This window comes from Schistocerca nitens, chromosome 6 (genome assembly GCF_023898315.1).
Source record: "Schistocerca nitens isolate TAMUIC-IGC-003100 chromosome 6, iqSchNite1.1, whole genome shotgun sequence".
Classification (NCBI taxonomy): Eukaryota; Metazoa; Arthropoda; class Insecta; order Orthoptera; family Acrididae; genus Schistocerca; species Schistocerca nitens.
This window is the reverse complement of record NC_064619.1, coordinates 247140575-247165670: the sequence shown is the minus strand read 5'-3', so window position 1 is coordinate 247165670 and position 25096 is coordinate 247140575. Positions and strand designations below refer to the sequence as shown.

The following is a 25096-nucleotide window of genomic DNA, read 5'->3' as shown; positions in this document are numbered from 1 at the left end:
TCTGGCAGTGTGATCATGTGATGTATCTGACCCCAGGAATGTGTCAATAAAGTTTCCCCTTCCTGGGACAATGAATTCACGGTGTTCTTATTTCAATTTCCAGGAGTGTATGTTATAAATATTGGAAAGATAGCAGGTAATAGTCAGATGCCCGACACACCTAATTTCACTTCTAGCTTCACTCGGGCCAGAACTGCATCTCTAATGTATGGAATTTTTTAATAGTGCCAAAGTCACAGCTGTTCAGGTACTCAGTATTGGCTTTTGTTATTCGAAAGCTTTTCAAGACTGACTCTTCATTTACAAGTGGTGTGTCCATCATAAGTTTATCTGGTGCCACTGTGTTTTACGTGAAATCCACGTCAAAATCAAAAGTTTATCCTTTCTCTTTCTCTTATTGGATTACGGGCTCAGCTCTAAAGTCATAACCTGAATGACAACACTAATGTCTCTATGAATCACCCCAGCTGATGCCATATTGAAAACCATCGCCATTGAACTCTGACAGCATGTGCAGGAACATGATGAAAGACCACCCCAGGATGCCGCTAACATAATATTTATTTAAGAATAAAGCAAAAATGAAACACCGATCGAACAAACGCATTAGCAGAGACATTAATTGTGAATGTGTGGTAAGCCGCAGAAAAAGAAAACATTTTATCTTTCAATTTTTTATAGAGTTGTTTTTTGCTTTAAGAGAGAGAGTCAGACTTTCGAGTATGTAGCAGGACGACCTTCTGTGATAGCAATGTGTTCTATTGTATGAGTGAATAATACAAGCTTAAAGAACATATCAAGCGTTTTTATTTATTGAGATAAAGGGAAGAGAGGAACAAAGAATGTGGAATTTTTGTGATTACGACAGGCACCGGTATCCCAGGTGTCCTCTGCTGCCTGCATCTTCACCTAGGTCAGCGAAGTCTGATCGTTAAACGAAATTAAGATAAGCACAATCATAATATATTTTTATTTTTGTGTTTAGATATATTACAAGCAGAATGTGGAAACAGCAGCACATTGTGCCACTGCCATATCAGTCGTCATGCCACTTGCTGTGGTGTCACTATTATTGCGAAACCTGGCTTTACAATATTTTTCCAATCCATACATCACTTCAAACAATGCTGTTTTCTTTCATTACAAATAAGTGATTGTAAGGAATTGCTGAACTGAGTGAGATTCCTATCACACAGATAAAGTCTCTTATTTTACCATGTATCTAACATTCCATGCAAATAAAGAAACAATTCAAGACTAGTGTTGTTAAATGAAATAAAGTGGAATGAGAGCAGATCCATCTAGTGGCAGTTGCTGAAGCTTGTAGATGATGTGGATGACATCACACGAGAAGATTAAGCTATTTCTCCATAGGTATGAATAATTTACAAGTGCATTACACCACCATCACTCAAGTAAGACAAATTACATTTTGTAACACCCTCCTTGCATGCTGATATCCCAACTTACATGTAAGTTATGAAAGTTAAAAGGCGATTGTTACTAGCTTATTGTGGTAAATAATTAAGTTTTACATATTACATTACATTAATATTTGTTCCATAGACGATGAATACAACATTTCATAATGATGTGGAATGTATCAGTTTAATGTAAGTTTTGTTATATTATAATTTTTCTTTTTTTTTACAAATACTACTTTATATCTAAAAGTTCATCTGAGTAGGAAGAGTTGTCATTCAGAAAATCTTTTAATTTATTTTTAAATGCTGGTTGGATATCTCTTAGATTTTTAATGCTATTTGGTAAATGACCAAAGATTTTTGTGGCAGCCTAATTCACCTCTTTCCGTGTCAAAGTCAGATTTAATGCAGAATAGTGAAGATTGTCCTCCCTTCTATAGCTGTAGCTATGGACTTTGCTATTATTTTTCAATTGGGATATGTTACTGATAAATAATTTCATAAGTGAAGGTATGTATTGGGAAGGTATTGTGATTATCCTGAGTTCCTTAAATAAACGTCTGCAAGGTGATTTTGAGTGGGCTGCAGCAATTATTCTGATTACATGCTTTTGTGCAATGAATACTCTCCTAATAATGAATTACCCCCAAAATATGATGCCATGTGAAAGCAGTGAATGAAAATAGGCATAGTAGGCTAATTTAGTGATTTGTTTATTAATAAAATTTGCAGTAACCTTAATAGCATAAGTAGCTGCACCTAAATGTTTCAGATCATCGATGTGTTTCTTCCAATTCAATTTCTCGTTAATGCACAAACCCAGAAATTTTGAATGCTCTGCCTTAGCAACAGACTGTTGGTCAAAGTCTATATTGATCAATGGTGCTATATCATTTACTGTACAGAACTGGTATACTGTGGTTTCTCAAAATTTAGTGAGACTCCATTTGCAGAGACCTGCTTAATAATTTTCTGAAAGACATTATTTACAATTTCCTGAGCTAATTCTTGTGTGTTCCGTACGATTACTATACTTGTATCATCATCAAAAAGAACTAGTTTTGTGTCGTCATGAATATAGAGTGGCAAGTCACTAATATATATTTAAAATATTAAGGACCAAAATTAGACCCTATGGGACAGCATTCTTGATACCTCCCGATTAGTGGACGCTGCTGATTTTTGTGGACTATTGGTAGTGTTAATTTCAACCTTCTGCATTCTTCCAGTTAAAAATGAAATAAGCCATTTGTACATTGTTCCATTCATAGCAAAATACTTAACCTTATCTAGAACAATTTCGTGATACACACAGTCAAAAGCATTTGAGAGATCAGAAAAAATCCTAACATGTGATGTTTGGTTACACATAGCAATTAATATTTGACTAGTGGAAGCATATGTAGCATTTTCTGTTGAAAAGCCTTTCTGAAAACGAATCTGCCATTTTGTTAGTACTTCATTTTTACAGATAAGTGAAGCTACTCTTGAATACATAACTTTTTCAAGAATTTTGGATAAGGCTGTCAGAAGTTTGATTGGGTGGCAGTTTTAGCATCAGATCATATCAACCATATGCAAAAACATTGTCCTGTCTGTAAGACGTCATTTGCCAAAATCTAATTCCATACATCAAACTGTTTTTGAGATACAAGGGATGTTATGAATATTTTATTCTTGTTTTAACATTTGCGCATACAAGTGGAACTGAGTGCACAACATAATCAATTTTCTTGAGACTGGAGATAAATGTAGATCTCTTTCCAAGTTTAAAGATGGGATTGGATATATTAGGTTTGTGCATGAGATCGCTGCTTTTCTATTTTACATATTGGTATTCCTGTACCTGCGAGAGTATTTAACGAATCATTTTTTATTTGTAGTTCACTGTTGTGTGTGTGTGTGTGTGGTTTTCGGGCACTGTTGTTATTTGAGTATACCTGTTGTCATTTTGTCAATTGGAGATAGTGAGTGGAGTTGTGGACGTTAGAAAATGGATGGAGTGTTAGTGCAGAAGTCGAAACATTTCCGACATATTCTACTGTTTGCGTTCAGTAGACGGCTGGCAACAGTAGAGGCAGCCAGAAATATTTGCACCATGTAAGAGGATAATGCCGTTGGCTAGAGTAAGGCAAGAAAATGGTTTTCTCGTTTTAAGGAGGATGGTTTTGACGTTAGTGAGTCTCCACACTCAGGAAGATATTCAGGGTTTGAAGAAAATCGTTGAAACGCATTAATCCACAATAATCCACGTTGGTGTTCTCTAGAACAGGCAAATGTTAGGAACTATGATCATTGCATTATCATGTGACATTTGTATGCAATGGGGAAGGTTCAGAACTCGGGTGTATACGTTCCACATGCTCTAATTGATGTCTATATGCTAACACAAGGAAAAGAAAGGGTTGGTTGAGCTTTAACAAAACAGCAGCTCCTTGGACAAAGACTTGGGCACATCCACAAAAGATAATGTTACGCATCTGGTGGAACAGTGACGGCATGCTGGACTAGGAATTGCTTTGCAGAGGTGTAACCATCACCACTGACATTAGTGTTAAAGAGCTGAGACGTCTTGCAGGCTCAGTCCAAGAACAACGACCAGTAGGGCTGCGGAAAGTGATATTACTCCACGACAACGCCATCCTGCACTCTGCTAGACTGACAAAGAACACTGTTTAAGAGTTTGGTTGGGAAGTCATTCCACATCCACTTTATTCGTTTATTCGACTGATCTTGTGTCCTCAGATTTTCACCTTTTCCACTCTCTATGAAACAATCTTCAAGGAACTTCCTTTCCAGATGAAAATGCGCTCCGAACTTGCCTCAAAACCATGTGATTCTCAAAGTTGCAGTCTCGAAAAGTTACCCCACCGTTGGCAGGCTGTTATAAATAGTGAAGGAAAATATATTATTGATGACTAAAGTCTCTGTGATGTGTATCTGTTACGGGAAAGTGCTACGAACTTACGCAGCAATCTAAAAGATATTGATCTCATTTCACGTTTATGAATATTTCAATACGTTAGTTACATTTCGCACCCAACCTAACATGCAATAAACGCAATCTCATAACGAACCCTATTTCTCATTGCAAAGTACGCGAATTTCGTGCGTTACCTTACTTTACCTCGAAACATCACAGTAACTATTGCTATTAAGGAAGAGATAAGCAGTTTCTCATGGAGCTAACAAATCAGGCTGTGATATGCGAGAGAATCTATTTATTTTATTTTATTTTTTTACCGAACTGACTCTTTAAAATCGATTGAGAAAGATTGCAGAGCAGCGGGTAGGCGCATGAGGTCCTGTTTTGTCTCGCTGCTTAACAAGTACTCCCTAATTGTGAGTTTCAGAGAATACTGGTTAACCTTTGAGACGAAATTAGGATGACAAGCATGCTGCTGGCTGCTGTTAAGTCCCTCTCGAGCTATTTTAAAAGAAGTATTCGGCACTAAAAAAGAAAAAAAAAGAATTTCTTTCGTATCAAAGCCTGATTTGTCATCATCATGATGAACTGCATATCATTTGTCACAGTTATTTTAATATTAAATAGGATACTGCACGAAATTCGAATAGTTTTCAATGAAGAATAGGGATTGTTATGAGTTTGCATATGGTGCATGTTAGGTTGCACGCTGTGTACGAAATGTAGTTAACATACTGAATTATTATTTAAACAGTCTCGAGAAAATGGGCTGACGTAGTGCATTCAGTTACAACCGCGCCCACAAACTATGAAACCAGAATAAAATATTCATAACATGCCTCGTAACTCACAAACCGTCTGAAACATGGATAGGAGATTTTACCAAATTATATCATGCAGAGAGGAGAGGAATTTGTCATTGGTATATATGCGAAACTTCCTGATCTACCTTGATATGCAAGTAACTAGATATTTTTCAATAGAATAATGTAATTTTTAATGAGTATCGGTAGCTTACGTGAAGGAAATTACTATCAGTTTTGCTATAACACAAATGAAGATAATCCGTGTTTATTTCTGTCCCGAGTATCAGCTTTTTCATAAAATAATGACCAATCTCGCTTCAGCTGTTAGTTTCGTAATTCACTGTTTAGGAATTGCGTCGCAATTTCAACTACTGATACATTTGAATGTCAGTGAGAGGAATATTTGTAAACGCCGTTGTGTTTTGGCAGCATAAGAAAATTTTAACATGGCAATAAAAATTAAGTATTACAACGACCTATGTAATACTCAGACCTCGTATCTGCTGGCACTTCTTTGAAGACAGAAAAAGAAGTAGGAAGCCTAGGTTATATAAATGGTCACTTCTGTCGCAATTTGGGCGGAATTCTATACACAGTGTATTTTTAATAATGGCTAGCTTGGACTGAACCTTGCCAAAGGATTATATTCCAGATTTTATTTCTATACCGAGCGAGGTGGTGCAGGGGTTAGCACAGTTGAATCGCATTCGGGAGTTCAATTCCGCCTACGGCCATCTTGATTTAGGTTTTGCGTGATTTCCCTAAATCACTCCAGGCACATGCCGGGATGGTTCCTTTGAAAGAGCACAGCCGATTTCCTTCCCTAATCCGATGAGACCGATGATCTCGCAGTTTGGTTTCCTCCCCAAATCAACAACTTATTTCCATACCTCAATTACCTGAGGAATATGAAAAGTGTACTTCTTTGTTCACAATCACTGGCGCACTCTGGTGTCCTTAACGCAAGTCAAAACCCGGTTTGTTTGACAACTTTCGTGTTTGTAGCAAAGTGTTTACTTTTTTGACTGCAAAATAACGTCTGAGACGAGTTGTTGTGAAATGGAGGGCTTGAGTACCGTGGAGTTGTGTGTTGTGTGAGAAGCTCTAATCTTGCAATTAAAGGTCAGCTTTCTTATCTGAGACTATAGTAAATGTGTGTTGCTGTGTTAATTTGAGTCTTAAATGTTCGTACAGCATCTGAAGTTTACATGAAAGTTGTTTAAACAGGAACCATGCTTGTATTCGGTGTAGATCGCAATGCTTAGAAAGGTAATAGTTCCGGTGTACGAGAAGAAGCCCTTCCAGGCTGCCGATCCATGAAGTTTGAACGTTCGAATGAAATTTGAATGCGAATGTACAAGTTCATGCCTGACAAAAATTGATAATCGTCCTAGTGTGTACACCGTACCATATCATAATCAATGTTTTCTCCCTTATCGGTTTCGATGTTGTGAGAGAGGAAATCGGACAGGCTCAGACCTATAACCGAACAAAAGTATTTCGACTGAGGTTTCCAATTTGCCATACCGTGCGAAACTAAAGGCGGTTTAGCCTGCCATGACCCTAAACCAACCTTACAAAACTGTCTGCACTGAAATATTCGAATTTCTTCTTATCTATATTTCATTTTTATTTTTATCTGCAGTAGCACGTAGTGCTCCTGTTATTGAACATGGTAAAAACGTTGGAGCTATACACAACCTTTTCCATAAATAATTGCTTCATGATATAAATCTATCATAATTCTAAATCTACTCAATTTGTAATTGAACATGGTGCAGTAGTCCGTTTTACAAGACCATATATGCACTTGATGGAGTGTAATCAGTGTCACTGTAAATATGACTGTAAGAAATTTTAAAGAGACTTACATTGATTTTCTTGCTCTTTAAGATTTTCTTAAAAAGTTTCAAACTTTGTGGATCTACCCTTCTGGCACTGTACTGTATTGATGTGAGTTAAGAGGTCATTTTTGTTCAGCCTGATATTATGTTAGTATCACAGTTTCTTTGAAATTTTCTGCCTTACTCGGTTAAAAGTACTGTAGACAATAGGAGTGCTAGTGTGTATAGAAATATGCCGATGAATTTATATTCACTGTTGTGATGAAATGAGATTTGCATGATTCTATTGTGTCACTCCCATTCATTATTCTCCTGACCTCCTTCTGTCAAAGCAGTGAATGATACTGAAGAGTTTCCTAAAATACACCTTAATTTAGGTGGGAATGTAAACATCTTAGGCACTCATAATTATTTCCCTGTTGGTGCAAGGTTTCATTGCTTGTAAGACCTAACAGCTTCTACTTAATTTGCCATTACCTTAACCATTACATCTTGTGGCCGTGTTCCAGAGATTTCTTTTAACCAGTTACCACTGGTTTATGCTAATTGAAACTGTAGGTTTATGTGGATCCCTATTCCAGTGAATATGAAAATTTTATATGACACTCACTCTGTTATTTATAATTCACTGATTTGTGACACATTTTACAGATTGCTGAAATTCCTCACCGTCCTTGGCAATAAACATAACTACTGTAGTATCAGTAAATAAGAGTTCTGAGAGTACCCACATGTAGACTTGACCATTCAGTTATAGAATGAACAGTAAGGGGTCCCATAACAGCCCCCAAGGCACCTCATATTTGATTGTGCTCACATGTAATAGTATTTCAGTGTCTGATTTGGACTTACAATAATGTACCTCACAGTGGGAGTTCTTTCTGATTACTAAAGGTGGTGTGGTAAGATGTTTAATTTATTGTGTGGCTTCTGTTGTTAGGTGTGGACATGACGACGAAATATAAGAGTGCTATGTTGCAATTGGAGTTGGGGGAGGACATGTTGCCCGTTAGGCCTATTAAATTCCTTCCGTTATTTGGACTAATCTCTGAGATTGTGGAGTGTAGTATTTGTCATGAGAACATGAGGTTGAGCAGACTTTCAGTGTCTCGGACCAGTGACGGGTACATGTGGCGGTGTTGCAGAGTGTGTGTTGGGGGGGGGGAGTGCGGAGGCAAGTTTTTTTTAATTTTAGGTTTAATTTTAGGTATTGGTGTTTTGGTATCGTCAGCTGTAGTTGGCCTATATAGATCAAGAGACGTGTCCAATGCCCGTAGGTTTTGTTAATGTAGCGGAATGTTGTAATTTTCTTCCTTTTTTTTTCATTTTGTGTGTTTTGGGATTGTTGTGTGTTTTTTTACTGTTATATTTAGCTTGTCCACACCCTAAAACTCCCAATTTCCCGCTGTTGTCCCATTAGTTTGATTATATTTTTGGAGGGAGATGTTATTGTCTTATTTATGTGTACTTTTGTGTTTGTTGCCATGTAGGCTTATATGGAGGGATGTCATAGGTGCCATATTGGAGACACTTAGAATAGCCATTTCCGCCAGATTGATGATGTCATGGGTCAAAGCAGTTGGGTGGAATCGGACACTTCAGTTCTCCTGAAGAATTGATCCTCCTGTTGGGGAGGCCCTATATGCCATAATGTTCAGCTTTATCAAGAAGGCTTTCGAAAAATGTAAAAATTTCCGTGTTAATTGTTTATTTTTCATCAGATTCGGTGTGCAACTGAGGCATTTGTACATCATTGTCTTCACTGATTTTGCCATTTTGTATCCATGTCGGGACTCAGATAGCATATCATTCTTATCTGATCCTTTAACTGTGGATATATTTTAGAAAATACTGATGGGAATTTCTGTCAACTTATTAAAAGAGTTAATGTTTTCCTCATTGAAAAAAAGTTATGTATGGTTTTCGTAGTTGGCTATCTTAGTACAGAATCATTTAAATTGATGTCTGGTATCCACACTGGGTTGTCACTGAGTCCTGCTTTGAGTAGCTACTTTGATATGCTATGTATAATAATATTTGGTCAAGGGGTTTTCCTGAATGATGTGTTATTCTTGTGAGAGTGTTTACATAGTTATGGGTATTTATGAGTTTGAAATTGCATCGCTCTTCCCACTTATATTGAGGAAACAAATGTGGAAGTCTCCACGGATTACACTAGCATATACTAGATTTAGATATTCTTTTCAAGAACTGCCTAAGCCTCTTCGTGAACAGGTTGAAGTTACCTATTGGGAACAATAGACAGTGATGGCTATAAGATTTACTCTGGCAATTTCTATTGCAGCTAGTTCAAAATCTTATTCTACTCAAAGTTCTCTGTACTTGGGTAAAGTAATAAATTCAATGTTATGTTTGATAAAGATAACTCTAACCTGCTTGAAGCTTGTTTTAGAATAATATCTGCTAATTTAAAAGTTTGACAGTGCAATAAGCCGAATTATTCCAGATTCAGGCCAGTATTCTGAGGTACAAATTATTGATATGCAGCCTATATCAGTTACTTTGTTTTTATTAGAGTTTCAAGTTCATTTGAATATGAACTAAACATTCAGGTGATACAGTTTTAGAACTGCAGCATTAATTCCCTGTTTGGTTTGTCATGTTCACAGTGTCAGTGACCTTTAGTTCTAGTTCTGCTCTTCATGGGATTTGTTTGCTTCTGAATTATTGGGATGTTGCTAGTTTGTAGGCATTGTTGCTCTTGTGGCTTCTTCTTCTACCAGCCCATCATGGGATCCAACTGCAGTTAAAAGAACTTCATTAAAGGAAGGTGGGCTGCTAGGTATGTTACTTCCAGGTTTGATCAACATGCAAGTGTCACGGAAATGGTCTGTGAAGTCAAATGGGAGTCAGTGAAGGGAAGAATGAGTTCTGTTTGCAAAACACTATTGAGAAAATTTAGAGAACTATGTTTGTGACAAACTGCTGAATGCTTCAGCTGATACCAAAATATATCTCGCATAAGGGCTGCAAGACAAGATTACAGAAATTGGGACTTGCATGGAAGCATACATTGCGAGTGGCTGGATGATAGTTTGTGAAGTATGTTTGTAAATTTAGATACTGATTTTAAAAGTTGACAGATATGAAGTCGATTAATTACACTCTCAAGTGCAAAAAATGCAATATACCAAAACATATATCCCATACAATACTGGTGGAGATACATACAGCATCTGGCATGTAGAAATTGTAGGCAAATTTCTGTCATGTTCTTGTTCAAAACTCTATGAATAATCTGGCACTAAAATGACAACATGCTATGACTAACTAGAGTACTGTTATGTTTTAGAGATTTCAATTAGAAATCAGTAGTCTGTAAGATTCTAATAATGCAAAGTTTACTGTTCAGCTACAATAATTCATTCACAAATTTTTCAGTGTGATCAGTGGGGAAAAATCATTCCTGCCCATAGTTTTGAATTATGATATGTTTCCAAATACGTATTTATATAGTAATTTTGAAATAGCAACCTGGTATTTTGTAATTTCATTGAGTGACATTGATATTCCTGTGACTAAATGGTGGCAAGGCATGCACAGCACATCTTACCACATTCAGCTCTGTAATTCATCAGCCTAAATAGTTTTCTCTATTACGAGTCTTTTGACATTTTGATGAATTATGAAAACTAAAACGCTCAGGAGTTGTTCCAGTTGATGCTACACATGGCCTGCACCTAAATAGGAAGGGGAAAGATAATTTAGCTTCTCTGTTAGCAGATACTGTAAGTGGAAGCACAGTCACACAAGGGATGATCCGTGTGGTTAATGGGACCAGGCAGACAGGATTTTTAGGTTAAAGCCAAAGTCCAGACAGACAACAATCAAGAAAAATATAATAAAGTAGTTTCATGTACTGTAACTAGGTATAAAGCTAAGGGTAGTATCAATTTTTTCATCAGAATATCAGGGAAATAAAAAATAAAGTAGGTGAGCTGTTAGTGTGTTTAGATGATCTCAAAAATAAGAATGAGATTGATATGCTTTGTCTGTCTGAACACTTTATAACTGTGGGAATGGAATGTGTCAGTATAAATGGTTACAATTTTGCATCCTTCTCTTGCAGATTTAGCATGGATAAAGAAGGAGTTGCCATTTACACAAAACAAAGATAAAATACAAAACTATAGAAGTAAGCAAATTTTTTGTCAATCAGCGCTTTGAAGTTTGTGCACGTGAATTACAGCTAACTAATGTAGTGTTGATATTAACAACAGTATACAGGTTCCCATTAGGAGATTGGGAGATATTCATAAGAAAGTTTGGCTCCCTGTTACGCTGTCTGTCAGACAAAATGAAGTTATTCATCTGTGATGATTTCAGTGTAAGCTTTCTAAGCAATTCTGATAGGAGAAGTGAACTAGAAGTGTTATTAATGACATATAACTTAGAATCAGTGATCAGTTTCCACCACGTATGGCTCAAGACAGTAGCACTTTCATAGATAATGTATTTGTACAGCAATAGCCAAATGCAACATATTTATTGATAAATTTATATCCCTTTTTGAACATTGTTGCCCAAAAAAGTTACTAAATGTAACAACAAACAGTTTTCAAAAAAAAAAACTTGGATTATTATAGTTATTAAAGAGTCTTCAGAAAGAAAAAGAAAACAGTACGAGGCAGCAAGAATCAATAAAGACCCAGAAGTAACTTTACACTATTAAAATTATTGTAGCATATTGAGAAAAGTTGTCAGAAAATCAAGAAATATTTATATTAGAGATGAAATTAACAACTTGGGCTACAAAATCAAATCAATATGGAATGTTGATAGAAGGGAGGGAGGAAAAGCTGCCACTGGGATAGATAATATTACTATTAAAGAAGTCAAACAATGGAAAATCCAGGATTATGAGAAGGAAAGTTGCTACTCACCATATAGCGGAGATGCTAAATCGCAGACACGCACAACAAAAAGACTTTACAATTAAAGCTTTCGACCATTGGCCTTCGTCAACAATAGACACACATACACACGCGCGCGCCCACAAACACACACACACACACACACACACACACACACACACACACACACACACACACACACTGGTTTCAGTTGCCCGAGACTGCAGTTGTGTGTGAGTTGCGTGTGCGTGGAGTGTGTGTGTGTTGGGGGAGGGGGTGACAAAGGTCAATGGCTGAAAGCTTTAATTCTGAAGTCTTTTTGTTGCGCCTATCTGCAACTCAGCATCTCCACTCTATGTATGGTGAGTAGCAACTTTCCTTCTCATTATATTGTAACTATTAAAGAGAATGAGACTATCTTAACCAACAGTACGCAAGTAGGTAACGTATGTAACAACCATTTCTTAAGTGTAGGTGAAAAAATTTGTGAGAATAGTTCACAAGAAAAAGCCAGGCAGTACAAGGAAGAATCAGTTTTGAGAAATCCTGGTCAGATTAATTCTCACCTAACAACCTCTTGTGAAATACGGAAAATCATTAAATCTTTGAAAACTAAATGTTCTGTTGGAGTAGATGGCATATCCAACAAGACATTAAACAATTTATAGCAGTTACAGATCTGCCTTCAACGAGCTTTCCTTCCCAATACTATCTGTGCATTATAACCATCACTAAGTGATACTATTTCTGGGACGTTTCCTTGGACGCTCCTGCAGTTTACTAAAATCATATTAATATTTTCTATCTCTGATCTGTGAGGACCAAGATTCTCTGAGGTCACTGTGGCTGATTTAACTGGCAAATCGTGTTTGCTCCCAAGGGAGGGATCCTCTAACCTAAAAAAGCCCCGTGTGCACGCCACACGTACTCTGCTACCCTAGTAGCTGCTTCCTGAGTGTAGTGCATCCTGACCTATTAAGGGGAACCCTACATTTCTGCACCTGATAGTGGAGGTCGAGAAATTCGCATCCAATACTGTCACAGAGGTGTCCGAGCGTCTGGTTTAGAGCTTCCATTCTGCTTCAAACCAGAGGACCATGATCAACCCTGGGTACGATGCTACAAATAGACAGCTTAGCCTGCACCCCGGTGCGTTGCTAGTTGCCTTCACCAAATCAGCCAGCCACCGAAAGAAGCCGAGGATGGCCTTAGAACCCAAGCGGCAGGTATCATTCGTGCCGACGTGCCACTACATGCAGCTGGTTGCACCCAGTGCACTCGATAGCCGCAGGCAGGGCCTCCTTCATATCACGGATGAGACCTCACGGCAAACATACTGAATGCACACTGGAATTCTTTCTCACCTTGCCTGCTATCTCCCTGAAGGGCTCCATCACCCGCCTAACATTGGAGCTCCCAATGACTAGCATATCTACCCTCTGTACTTGTCTGGACTGGGCAGGAAAATCGACCACTGGCCCAACAGAAGAGGCATCTCATGTTGGCTCAGAGCTAGTATCGACACTGGGAAGCACCTCATACCTGTTGCTAAGACGTAGGGAGGCAGCTGCACAGCCTGCTCCCTCTTTTGTTTTCTGCCCAGTGACACGCGAACCCACCACTGTCTGCCACCCACTCTGGAGTGAGGACAGACCGGTCAGATGTTGCGTATTGGAAGCCGCAGTGACGTCTGGGCCACCAGGGGATTCCAGTGACTCCAAAGGTCTTGTCACTGGCGCCCTGACTTCTCTGGAACTTCGAGCGTTAGCTAGAAGCTTGTCAACGGTAGCCAACGCAGCTTCCAGCTGTTTACGGACAGCAGCCAACTTTCCTTGTGTCTGCTCACAACAAGCACAGTCCCTAGCCATATCGTACTGTGTATAAAATAGATATAAAGTCTCAAATGGTGCTACTGAGTTCGAAAATATACCAAAGGAGAAGAAAGGAACACTAAAAGTTGGTGTGCAGATTTCTCGCTGAACTCTGGGACCGCAAGCTATTAAACAGAAATAAATTTCTCTACATGGAAAATTTACACTAGAAAGCCGCCCTGCACAAGGATATTCTCAAAACTTACGCAAAAAAACAAAAACTATGATTAATTTCCTAACCACTATTCTACACAGTAAAATACATACATACAGTTCACTTCTTTGCAGAAGCATGTGAACAAAAAACAAAGACTAAATTAATTTACAGTTTATCACACAAGTGCTACTGTTGCTCTGCTGTGCCTCCTCTCAACTCGGCGGCTGGCGTTACACTGTTGCTAATTTTGTCATGGCTAGCTCTCCCAAGGATTGCAACAATTCTTCTAGGGAATGTAGTCTATGCCGGTGGCCTTGTTTCAGCTTAGGTCATTCAGTGCTCTGTTAAATTCATCTCACTGTGTCATATTTCTGATCTTGTTGTCATAATTTCTTTCCCATTTCCATAATATAAGTTTCCCTCCATTGCATAGCCCTTCTACTGTACATATTCCTCTCCTCTTTCCTTCTTTGATTAGTATTGCCTTGCCATCTGAGCTCTTGATATAGATACAGCTGCTTTTTTTTCTCCAAAAATTTATTTGATTTACCTTTAGGCAGCATCTATCTTTCCCATAGTCATCCATGCTTCTGCAGCTTAGCATTTCTGCTGTAGCCTCTACTGCTTTTTCATTTTACCGTACCTGTCAGTATAATTTTTTATAGATTATTCCTTTTAGTCTGTTTCATTTGCTTCATTTTTATATTCTGTCCTATTGTCAGTTAAATTCAGTAACTCATGTGCCATTTCGTATTGCAGCTTTGATTCTGTGCTGCTTCACTACATTATGTCTCAAAGCTACATATCATCATCTATTGTATTTTTTCCCCCTGTTTCAGCCAAAAGTTTCTTTGAAGTTCTTTGAAACTTTCAACAACCTTTGGTTATTTCAACTTGTCCAGGTCTCATCTCTCTAATTTTCTGCCTTTCCGTAACTTCTTTAATCTGCAGTTCATAACCAATATTAAGTTTAATTTTTTATAGTCAGTGACCTGTGAGTGCAAGGTGTAGGATGTAGTTTTCATTTGTGTATGTGTGTGATTACCATATGAGATATGGGAGGGGAGAGGGGGACACTGAATTTAATCTGAGTTACTTTTGTTTAAGCATTCAACCCCCCCCCCCCCCCCCACACACACACACAGAGAGAGAGAGAGAGAGAGGGAGGGAGGGAGGGAGGGAGGGAGGGAGCTGCAGTGCTCTTTCCCAGCTCTCTCTCTCTCTCTCTCTCTCTCTCTCTGTCCCCCCCTCCCCATCCCCTCCCCCTCCCTTTTCCTCCCTCCCCCTCCCCATCCCTCTTTCTCCCTCCCTCTCTCCCTCGTCCCCTACCCCTCCTCTCTGTCTCTGTGTGCATGTTGAAAAATGTGTAATCTGAAGTACTGTGTTCCACTTATTTTTTTATAAATACTGTGCTCCACTTATTTTTTATGTGTGCATCCACTCAAGACCTACAGTCTGATGTTCAGTAGGAGCACTTCTAACTGAAACGGATGCTGTAGAGGGTAAGAATTCTTCTAAACATTCTCCCTCCCCAGGAGGCTCACAGCTCTTTTTTGAGTGCGGGATTGGCAAGCATGAGTCCCCAACCCAATTCAGTATTACTTCCTTTCCAGTGCTCCAATTTTACTCTTTGACTGTCATCTTTTCTCATACTTATTCTGTAGAACAGATTCCCTGCTGACAACCTAATACACTCATAGAATATTGGCTTTCCCCAGTTTGTTCTTCTATTTTACACCACATATTTAGTCTAACTTCTGTTTGATGCCGAACTTTGGGTTCGACCTCCATCTTTCCAAATTTCTTTTACAGAATGTTTGGGGTAGGTTATTTGACACCCAGCATTGTAGCCTGTCTGTGTGGGTATTGTCAGGGTAAGAATGTAGCAGGAGTGCACTACTGATCCCAGTCACCTCCCTGTGCATGCTGAGAAGTACATACCTGTCCACATGGAGGCACTGGGACTTCGGCCAATGGCCAACATGACAGTCTGCCCTGGCTGGGTGGTTGCACATGGGAGAATCCTCTTTCAGAGTAGGCAGCATCATGGCAGATATTCAGCATCATGAAACATCCAAATTTATCAACTGATGGCTGCCCAGGCCACAGTCCAGTGCTGATTTTTATGTCCCTTGGAACATCCCTCCTTGGCCTTGCCATGGAAGGAAAACAAAACCAAGTGACTCCCCTCAGTTTCTGATTTGTATCCATACAGACAGAGGGTGTCTTCTCCCTACTAGGCCAGTGTTATTTGTGGGGAATATTGAAAATGTGTTTGGTGAATTCTCTTCCCTTAGTAAATTATGGAATGGTTCCATCTTTATTAAGACCGCAAATAGTACGCAGTCCTGAGTGTTAATCCCTTGTAAACAATTTGGTTGTGTGTCTGTTACCAAAACACCGAGTAAGAACCTAAGCAGGGGTACAGGTATTAATTTTTCACTGGAACCTAATGATGCAGAAGGATGAAGAACTACACAAACACTTGGAGACCCAAGGAATGCACTTTGTATGTCATCCTCACTTTTGAGCCTACAGAGAAAGTCAAAATCATGATTTACTGTTGCAATGTTAAGCCATGTTTCCTGCCCCTGATGCTTTGGACATATGTCTTATGGATGTACACATGACCAAGTTCGTGGAGAATGTGTCTGACCACTTCACAGGAATTCACCATGTGTGCTACCACCTGCCTGTCAATTGCAGGACTGACCAATCTCCCCAATCCTTCAAGTATGCTACCATAATCAAAGAATGCAAGCTTCAGTAATTGAAGATCACTTATTGTATTTTGAAGCTCAGAAAAAATATGATAGATGTATCTAGGCAGTAGGAAGTTTTCTGTATCCATCCCAAATCTCCAGACCTGACATGTTTTGCTGACAATTTGTTTGGCAGATGTAATCACTGTTTTAAAAAGGTCCATTGATTGTTAGTAAAAAGAGTGTTTACATGTTTTAAGGGAACCATGTGCTATAAGCTAAAATTTTCTTGAAATGGCAGTAGAGAAATACTAGCCTTCAGTGATGCAGATGGGAGAAATAAAAGCAATGGCAGATACTCTATAATGCATTTGTGCATAAAAATGTAAAGTTCTTTAATCCTGTGGTCTAGTAGAAAATAAAAAACTGTTGCATTTTCTACTTATGAAGCTGAATGTATGGCTTTTTTCAAGATTTACTGTGTTTAAGACAACTTATGTCTGAGGTAGATCCAAGTAGTGTCATAAAGTCACTTAAAATACTGTATGTTGTGATAATAAAGGAGCCAGCCATTCAGTTAACTAAGAATCTAGCAAAAAATTGTAGATCCAAGCATAGAGATAAAAAATATCACTTTATAAGAAGGCATGTTGAGTCATATTGAACATCTGCCATCTGAAGGAATGTTAACTGATACTTCCACAAAACCCCAAAGTACTGCTAGAAATGAAACACATGCAAGAAACTGTGGCCTTGGAAAAAAGCTATGGAGTGACTGTTTGTTTGAACTTCACATTGTGTGTCAATATCAGTCTAAGGGTATGTGTTGGAATATGTAAATCAGTGTTGACAATTTTCTGTTTGCTCCATGTTTTTACTGTTACTACGTGGTTGTTATCTATTTGTTTATGCGTAGTCACTGTAGTTCATGTACTGCTTTTTTCATTCAATAAAATGTAACCTGTTGCAAAGCTTTCACAATAATTGCACTAAAAATGCTCAACAGAACAGAATGAATAGTATTGATAAGATAATCAGCAAAAGTAGTGCAAGGATAGTGGGATGTAGCTGTAATAAGATAAGGAAGTGGGACACTAAAAGCTGTAGAAGAGTTTTGCTATTTTGGCAGCAAAGTAATTGATGGTAGCAAAGAAAGGATATGAAATGCATTGGAAATAGCAAGAAAAACTTTGCTGAAAAAGAGAAATATTTTAACATGTAATATAAATGTGTTATAATTGGATGGATAAAGAAAAATCTACTCACCAAGTGTCAGCAGGAGAATACAAAAGTTATGGAAATGTGCAAGTCGTCTTGGCAGAAGGGTTAAAGAAGCAGGGATGTTTTTTCAGTAATCTCAGTTTTGCGTATTACCCTATCTTTCCCCTGTAAGCTCTCAGGTTTTCAAATCTCATCTGGTGCAGTCCTCAACAGTCTTTCATTCTCATTCCGTCTGGTAAGTCTCTCTGGGCCTGGAATCCTGGGTGACTTTTCCATAACTCTTCCCATTTCGTAAGCCTCACCAATCCTTTTCTGTCGTCCCTCTTCTTTCCACTTCAACCCTTTTGCCAGAAGGAGCCACTAGCTCCGAAAGCATGCCAATTTCCATATCTTTCATACGTGTTTTTTGCTGCAGCCACTTGCTGAGTAGATTTTTTATCCATATAATTGTATTATATTTTCAAAAAATTATTATTATTATTTCAATGCAAGTATTAGGAAGTCTTTTTCTGAAAGTATTTGCCTGGAATGAAGCACTGAATAATAAACAGTATAGTCAAAAAGAAAATAGAAACCTTTGAAATATTATGCTGTGGAAGAATGTTGAAGGTTAGGTGGGTAGAACAGATAAGTATAACAAAGATCTACTAAATGGCATCAGAGAGAAAACAAATTTATGGTGCAACATAACTGAAGGAAGGGATTGGTTGATAGTACACATCCTGGTGCTTCAAGGAATTAGGTCATTCCTTTTAATTCTAATTACGGAAGACATTAAAACCACTAACAACCAACAGGACCTGCATTTTGACAGCTGCCATCCCTTCTAAACCAAAAATTCCCGCCCAAACAGGATAACCACCAGTGGATAACATATCTGCAGTGATGAGATCTCCCGTGCCCAGTATGTTGAAAGTCTCACGAAGACCTTAACTGACAGGCAGTATTCTCCAAATGTTGTCCATAAATAAATTTCCTGTGCCATTTCCTCACTCACTCCCAGCCCTCCCACCAAAGGAGTATTCCCCTGGTCACCAAGTACGAGGTGGAATCCAAAATTTTCAGAACTAGTGCTGCCATCTGGAAAGTAGGAGTAGTAGATCTTTGCACCACTAGGTGGTGAGAGCTGCATATCTGATGAGTCTGTGTGCAGAGTGTCATTCAGCTGGGAGGACGTGTTGTGTATCCACAGTGATTTCTGTAATACTCTACGTTTGGTGTGTGGCAATTTTACGATGGATTGGCGAACAGAACAGCGCGTGTGTATCAAATTCTGTGCAAATCTCGGGAAAAGTGCTATGGAGATCCTTGCAATGATTCAACAAGTGTTTGGGGGACAGAGCATGAGCCGTAGGCGGATGTTTGAGTGGCATGCTCGGTTTAGGGCTGACCATACAGGCGTCAAAGATGATGCTCATGCTGGAAGGCCCGTTACCCGCACAGCACCGGACATTGTTGCCAAATTTCAAGTGGTTTGTGTGGATCGACATCAAACCATTCAAGACCTTGCGAATGAAGTGGGTATTGGTTATGGGACATGTCAAAGAATGTTGAGTGATGAATTGGGCATGCATCATGTCGCTGCAAAATTTGTGCCAAGGATCTTGAATGCCAATCAGAAGGCACAGCGTGTTGAAGTGTACATGGACCTTCGTCAAACCGCATCTGATGATCCAACCTTCTTGTCACGGGTTATCACCATCGACAAAAGCTGGATTTAGGGTTATGACCCAGAGACAAAAGCAACAATCGTTCCAGTGGAAGAGTCCGGGCTCTCCAAGACCCAAAAAACTGAGACAGGTGAAGAGCATGATCATCATTTTCTTTAATACCAAGGGAATTGTGCACAAAGAATTCATCCCACCCAACCAGACAGTGAATTCCGTGTATTACCGTGCCGTTTTGCGATGGCTCTGTGAAACTTTGCGGCGACGACGGCCCGAACTTTGGCGTCAAGGGAATTGGCTGCTGCATCACGACAATGTGCCCTGTCACACGTCCTTGCTCACCAGGACCTTTTTGGCACTGTACTCACCAGATTTAGCACCTTGTGACTTTGCGCTATTCCCAAAACTGAAACTCAAGTTGAAAGGCCATCGGTTCGACACTCTAGAGATAATTCAAGAAGCATCGCTGGCGCTGATAAACACCCTCAAAGAATAGGACTTCCAGAAAACGTTTGACCAGTGGCAAAAGTGCTGGGACTGGTGTGTATGTGCAGATGGGAACTACTTCGAGAGTGATGGTGACCATTAGTCCAAAGGTAAGGTTTTCAATAGATGGCAGCACCAGTCCCGTAAATTTTGGATAGCACCTCGTATAACCCGGACTGGAACAGCTGCACCATACCCTTTTCTAGGACTTTGATTATCTCCCATCATGTCCTGAAATGGAGGACTTCCTACACAAGATCCTTCCCAATCCTCCTAAAGTGGTGTTCTATCGCCTATCCAACCTGCACAACATCCTGGTACAGCCCTGTGCCACTCCCACTCCCAGTCTCTTGCCACAGGGCTCACATCCATATGGCAAACCAAGATGCAAGACCTGCCCAATCCACCCACCCAGCATCTGCTGCTCCAATCCTGTCACAGGCTTATTCTACCCCATTAGAGGCCAGCCACAACGCAAATGGAAGTATCTGTACAATACAACCTCTGCTCACATAAATGTCCTGACCCCAATCTCCAGTAACCATTGTCACCACACTCTCCAACAACAGTTTCCCCTTCCTCTGTCATGTTACACCCTCTCAGTTTATGTCACCAGATCACTTTCAGCATGTGCCACTCCCTGCTGCTCTGACAACTGTGCATCACTTGCCCAGCTTGAATACCTGCCACTCCTCCCTCCTACATTCCTAGCCGGCAAACCAGCTGCCTCCCTCCAAGTCGCTAACCATGCATCCCTGATCCCTCTCCCTTCCTCTCATCACCCTCTCCCTCTACCCACCCCCAGCACAACCAGTACACCCGCTGAAATCCAGCACTGGCACTGTTGGTCAAGCTGGCATCCATGTAGGGGCATAGGTGTGTGTGTGTGTGTGTGTGTGTGTGTGTGTGTGTGTGTGATTTACTTTGACTCGTAAAAAGATTACTCTGATAGCTAGCAAGTTTTCTTTCTTTATGTGCATGCATATCGTCAATTCAAAGTTGCTGCCTTTCGGTGACTGGTCTCCTTTAATCCAAAGGTATTTAATTCTTATTTTAAGAAACTTCCAAATGAAATTTTGCTTGCAGCAAAACCACACTACACAAAATTTGAGCTCAGGATACAAAAAAGTCACTACAGGTGGGTTTCTCTCATACTGGAGTTTGAATTACCTTCCCTTTCCACTTAACTTTCCCCAACATGTCCTCCTCTGCTCCCCTATGAACTGTTAATCTGGAAACCTAGGTACTGTGTCACTTTAGCTTTAATATGCAAACATACAGTAAAAATGTTTATGGCAGATTTGTGTATAATTTGATGTCATATTACTAAATATTATTGCCTCTTATTTTGTTTATTTTTGTTTCATTAGAAAGAGCAGTTGTTCTTGTCCTAGAAAAGGTTTTATTTATTTTCAAGACCCTCTGGATAATGTGAAAAATGAGCTTGAAAATAATGCTGTGAAACATTAGCAAACTTTAAATTTGGATTTTTAAACTCCACCTCTTGAACAAAACAACGTATTTCTTATTTATGTTTCCCCAACTATGACCTTTATATTGTCTTGATGTACAAAGTTCATGGTTGTTTTTCTATTTTAGGGCTAAAAACTATAACATGTGCATTTTGTATGCTTGGTTTCTATTGTTCACTTAAGACTGCATTACTTATGAAAGTGGATTTCTACAGATCGACTTGCTTTTATGCCGTTACCATTTGACAGAATTTCATCTGGAAAGTAGTTGAGGAAATTGCTGGAGAGAGTTGATGACTTTGAAAATACTTTTTCGTGAGTAGTTGTTGTATATGTCTTGTTCTTACATTTATCCCAGAGTTCTGCATGTTTGGTGTGTTTTCTCTTTCTATTTAATTACATTGGTTTCAACACCTTTTTTATACTTCACTCTCACCTGTTTTCACATGATTTTTATACAGAAATGAGATTTGAGCTAACGCTTATGTTGTCCTTCTCACAGAAGTATGCTGTGGTTTTTTTGGCACTCACTTGTTCATGACGTTGTTTCAAAAAAGGCATGAGAACTAGCAGACCTATAGAAATCCACTTTCATAAGTAATTTTGTTCTTGTGAGCAATCAAAACAAAATAAATAAGATGCACATTTTATAGTTTTTAGGCTTAAAATAGAAAAAAAATACCCATTAACTCTGTATTATATTTTACAATAATAAATTGAGACCCACAGAAGATGACACGTAGATGCTGAAGCATGTTTTGGTAGATAAAAAAAGAAATACGTAGTGTTTTGTTGAAGGCGGAGTTTAAAAACTCAGATGTAATTTGCAAACATGGGAAAAAAAATGTTAACAGCTTCCAGCCCCAGCAAGATGATTATTTGCAAACATGTAGTTAAGAGTTGTTAGCTTTTTGTAATTTTTAGATGTCGTATTTTTGCATGTTTGTTAATGTTTCTAATCATGACTAAGAAATTATTATGGCACTGGGTATCAAGGATGGAAATAATTCAAGAAGGAGAACAGGCTGTCATCATCTACTAATGACAGTGCAAATAAGACTGCTTCTTGTACGAGACGCACTCACTTATTTCCCAGTACACACTGGTTGACACACAGTGTGTTTCAATTGTTGGTCACAGTCACCAACCATTATCACTTAATGTCCAGGCTGTCAACATCATTTCAAATGTATTGCAAATTAATCAGTATGTGCTGTGAAATAATTATAAATGGGTCTGTCTAATATTAGAAGAAGTACATTTGTGCAATCATCTGTAGGTGAGTGGTAGCCTGTTCTCTTTTTTTAAGTGTAACCAAGAAATCACATATTTTTCAATTTAACAGTACACTGAACAATTTGTTCCAAGTTAAGTCATCAAACTTTCAGTAGAAGTGGAAGTATTTTGTTTACTGTGAGATACAAGGTGGCTTAGCACAATCGTGTCTGATTAAAATTATTTTTGATGTGACGGTTGATTTAGATGTTGGCTTCTGTTTACTATCATGGAATCTAGTTGCTTGCTTGCACAATTCAGTGTGTTATCAGACCTTTTTAGTAATTTAAAGAAAGTGTGGACTCACTAAATGAACTACAACTTTACGATGACTACTGAAATTATGCGGTTCTTATGACCCTGAAACAGATCTAGTGATTTGCTTCTATCATGAAGATTTGTTTCTGATTTAGTTTCTGTTCTTGCAAAAGCACTACTGTAACCCTTTTGTGAAAACAAAACGTTCCATTAAAAAGGGTTTATGGAGGTGCTCAGTGAACTCTAGTTGCAGTTGCTACAAGAAAATTGTTGTGTATCACAGAGAAGGTTACTGTTGAAATTCCGAGAGTGTACATTTGAAGGCAAGTTGGGCAACATTTTGTTTCCTCCAAGAACAAACAAAGCAGAGAAATTAAGAGTTCACATGGAAGTTGTCAACAGTTGTTCTTCTCATGTACCACACAGAAATGGAATAGATGAGTGGGAAAAATTAATGTGGTACCAGAGGTACCCACTGTCACACACCGTAGAGTGGCATGTGTAGTGCAGATGCTGATGCAGATGTAGAGCAGAGCAGCTGAATTAACAAAGCTCTCAAAATGTAGATTTTTACCACTACAATAATTATGCACTGTATGCCAGAAAGGGGACACAATATACTTGCTGACTATATTATCCTCCTCAAATGCTTCAGATGCTGAACCTATGAAACTGCAGAAAGGGTGAAATCAAGTTTGTTATGTAGTGGCAGTTCTTAAAAATATCAGAAGTAAGGTTCATAAGGCTGCATAAAAATGAAAGATTTATCAAGTGTAAGATTTGTAGACAGATTACAATTTGTGTTTGGCTTAAGTTGGGAACATTCGTGCAGTAAAATTCTGATGTTAAACGCTGGGTACTATGTTGATTATGGCGACCTACCAAGTGAATTAAAACAAAAAAATGTGCCAGTTTCTTCAAAAACTGAGGTTTGCGAACTTAACATTTTCTCCAAAAGGCGGATTGATACCATGAGTGGCCTCTGAATTTACAGTTTCAACCAGAATGGTCAAAAAGAAGAAAGTTTAAACAGTAGGTGGTTATTTTACCAATACCTGCGTACAAGAAGGAAGAAGTCCTTGCCGATTAAAATACAGGGTTTTAGCTTTCTTTGAGAGTGACAAATTTAATCAGATTTAAAATTCACTAGGTGAACTGGTGTGTGTAAAAAGTTTTTTTGCAAAAGTTCGGTTTGATAGACTAAAGTATGTAAGTACTATACAAATGTTTATAGGTTTCTTACACAAAATGCTGCTGTTAAAATTATTGTTTATGAGTCTTGGACAGCAGTATTTTTGAGCTCTTTTGTTTAATCTTATCCTTAGGGTCCCGAAAACAAACAAAATCTTTTGTAGTACAAAACAACTGTTCACTCTGCTGAAACAAAATGAAGAAAGCAAGAGGTGAAAATATTTAGCAATATTACATTAAAATGTGCTTAAATTTGATACACAAATTTTTGTTGACATGTTTGCGTGTTTATAAATTCTGAAGCAACCACAAATAACTGAAGCAATTCATTAGAATTAGTAGAAATAATTTCTCTGCAGAACAATTGAATGGCACTCAAGATACTTTGCTTGTCCAAAAATCATCACAGTCATAAAATGGTGGAAAAATTGTCATGACTGTTTTTTTCCAAACTTCGGCTTCATGCAGCATGAAAATAGGGAATGACACAGCCTTGAATTTTTAACGGTGTATTGACCACAAAATGTTGTGCTTCTGCTCCAAATTTCTCCTTTAGATTTCAAATAGGCCTACTTTCATTTCTAAGCTATCTTTAATTTGGCCAAAACTGCTGTAGAGCGACATTTTACATCTCCATACTGAAAAGCTGGTAAAACATTGAATTTTTTGTATCCTGAGCACAAATTTTGCATAGCTTATTACATGAGAAATACATGTTCAAAACTAAGATTTTCTGGCGGGGTAAACTGTCCACATTGTGTAGAAGATCCAATAGTCAATTTGCTAAAGGAGGTGGGTTGGTGGAGGAGGATGGGGGGGGGGGGTTAATGTAAGGGGTGCCCAAAGAAGCTCAACTGCCATTTAAGTGACAGTAGGCTGCAATAGCTATGCAGAAATTGAAAGGCTTGCTTAGGATAGACTA

General features: G+C 38.6%; 1 protein-coding gene across 3 annotated transcripts in view; it reads left to right on the top strand.

The window, feature by feature from the left end:
- The first annotated feature begins 6121 nt into the window (after window positions 1–6121).
- LOC126262383 (structural maintenance of chromosomes protein 6) overlaps window positions 6122–25096 on the top strand; it is a 200027-nt gene continuing 181052 nt past the window's right edge. The window contains exons 1-2 of one of the 3 annotated variants that reach the window (XM_049958981.1): window positions 6124–6278; window positions 21666–21765. The gene's annotated coding sequence lies outside the window, so the exon portion shown is untranslated. Of the gene's footprint in view, window positions 6279–6406; window positions 6426–21665; window positions 21766–25096 lie in introns of those variants that run through there. The other 2 variants (XM_049958980.1, XM_049958982.1) reach the window with 2 other exon arrangements.